The following is a 2,500-nucleotide window of genomic DNA, read 5'->3' as shown; positions in this document are numbered from 1 at the left end:
CACATCCACGTTTCAGGTTTGAACGACGTCCATCATTTGCACAAACTCCGACAATTGGCGGGGACATGGCGACACTGCAAGGGTGACCACATATATAATGGATAATGCAAATATATATGTAATATATTGAGTCATGTCATTGCCAGGAATCATAATTTTTAAACAGGAGGAAATGCAAAAGACATTCGAAATGCTTACATAAACAGGGACACTCATGGCACCTTGTAAATCAAGGTGATCTGTTAGTTGAGCAAGACGGTAACACTTTACAATATGGGTACATTTATTAGGCATGAATTGAAATGAGTTAATGCAGAAAAAATCATTGTTCTATAATACTACCAAAGGGGACCCTTTGCACTACCATATTAAAAATATATAAATTAATACCTTAGTTAACATGAAAACCATAACCTTAGTTAACATGAACACCAGTAGCAAACATGAACACCATTAATACATTTTAATTAGACATTACTCTTAATTAACTGTTAATTGGTAATGTTTTTACTGCATTAACTAATGCAAATTAACGGTTCATTGTTGTAGCTGTATTGTTAAGTGTTACCAGCAAGACAAACTAAAGCCAGCCTGGAACTAGACTCTTTATTTGTGTTGAAAGTGTTTTCAACACAGTCTTGATAAAAGTCTTGTTGAAGGTGCAGTTTAGACTGTCTCGGGTCCTGACAAGTGGATTTATTTGGGGAGGAAGAGACATGTTTTAAGTTCTTCTTAGGTGAGTGGGAGTGTTTTGATCGTGAGTGTGCGCATGTGTTTGTGTCTGTGCCTGTTTGTAGATGTCTGTTTGTTGGTGTGTTTGTGTGTGAGTGAGGCTTTGCATGTGTGCAGGCACAAGGGTATGTTTGTGTGTATTTATGCATAGTGTGGGCGTGTTTTTGCGTGAATGCGTAAGAGTTTGTGTGTGTGTGTGTGTGTGTGTGTCTGTGAAGTCACCGGGCGATGACAAATGATGCTGTCACCGCTCTGGTCCAGGCTGTGGAGTTGCACATCCAATTGGAAAAGAGAAGAAACCGGGGGGGGGGGGGGGGGAGGGAGAAACAACAGAGTCGACAACACAACAACAACACAGGGAGGGCCCTCCTGGGGCCAGAGAAAGTAATCTGAGAACGGAGGAATGGAAAGAAAGCTAAAACCGAGAGACAGAGGAATAATAGAGAGGGGGGGGGGGGGGGGAGGTGGAGATGAAAACAGAATAAAGAGAGACAGATAATAAACTGATAGAGCATCAGTGAGAGAGAGTGTGTGAGCAAGGTCTTGTAACAAATGACGGAAGGGAGAGAGTGAGAGAGAGACAGGAAAGAGAGATAAAAAAAGAAAGTGGTTTAGTGAGAAAAGTGTTTCTGCCATTCCCAAGAGAGAGGTGTCTCCGCTCAATTCCTAGCCTCTCGCCCTCCTCATTATCCATTTATCGTGTGTGTGTGTGTGTGTGTGGGTGTGAGTGTTATATATATAAATATATATATGCTTTGATTTTAACATACAGCACAAACTACGCCGAACGTGGTTCAGATCAGTGGATGAGTGCATGTATTTTATTTTGTGTATTTATTCTGCAGTTTTAAAAACATTAAAAACATTCACAATTCACAATTCATTCACTTTCGGGATTCGGCATTTTATGAGCTTTGTCATCATCCAGGAGAATTATGTAAGAAAGAGAATATCTGGATAAGGGCCACGGCACAGTTGTTGGGTGCAACAAAAACAAGCACTAAACGTTTATACTTTATATGCAGATTGAGATTATTACATTTGGTTATTAGATGTTATTATATATGATGTCATCCTTGAGTCTCTTATTGAGTTTAGATGCCCGTGGATGTGTGTGTGTGTGTGTGTGTGTGTGTGTGTGTGTGTGTGTGTGTGTGTGTGTGTGTGTGTGTGTGTGTGTGTGTGTGTGTGTGTGTGTGTGTGTGTGTGCGCGCGCTCGTTTATGTGTGCATCTGGTTGTGGGTGCGCATGTGTGTAGCTGTACTTTTGTGCACACAGTTCTTCTTCCTTTGAGAGAGAGAGAGAGAGAGAGAGAGAGAGAGAGAGGAGAGAGAGAGAGAGAACATGGGGGAGTTGGAGTAGGAGTGAACTGGTGTCAGAGCATCAGGTGCTGGCTTTAAAATGCAAATTTGTCTGTGGGTGTGGTTGTCTAGTTTGTAAGTCTAGCTTGGTGTAAATGTAGGTTGTCTTAAAATGGACGATTTCATAACAACACAGCAGACAACAGACACACACACAAATCATCCATACTATACAAATAACCGGTATTTATCCAACCTCTTTCATGAAGTCAGTTAGCGGTTTGTCTTAAACACAGCTTGAATGTTGCTTTGTATCGTTTTGGTGTGTTCTACTTCTGGGGCCGTATTCACAAAGCTTTTTATCTTACCGCTAGGAGTGCTCCTAACTCGTGCTAAAACACTTTACGTAGGAGTTTTTTCTTAAAAGTTATTCACAAAGCCGCTGAGACCTACTCATACTAAGGATA

The 2,500-nt window shown here is 41.0% G+C and overlaps 1 protein-coding gene across 1 annotated transcript in view; it reads left to right on the top strand.

Annotated features, from left to right (window-relative positions):
- ctnnd2a (catenin (cadherin-associated protein), delta 2a) overlaps positions 1 to 2,500 on the top strand; it is a gene marked incomplete at both ends in the record, with an annotated part of 236,799 nt that overhangs the window by 185,494 nt on the left and 48,805 nt on the right. The gene's annotated exons all lie outside the window — the stretch shown is intronic.

The sequence above is a fragment of the Micromesistius poutassou genome (genome assembly GCF_964030765.1).
Source record: "Micromesistius poutassou genome assembly, chromosome: 11".
In the NCBI taxonomy this organism is placed as follows: domain Eukaryota; kingdom Metazoa; phylum Chordata; class Actinopteri; order Gadiformes; family Gadidae; genus Micromesistius; species Micromesistius poutassou.
Note: the sequence above shows the minus strand (reverse complement) of the source record. Positions and strands in the feature narration are given on the sequence as shown.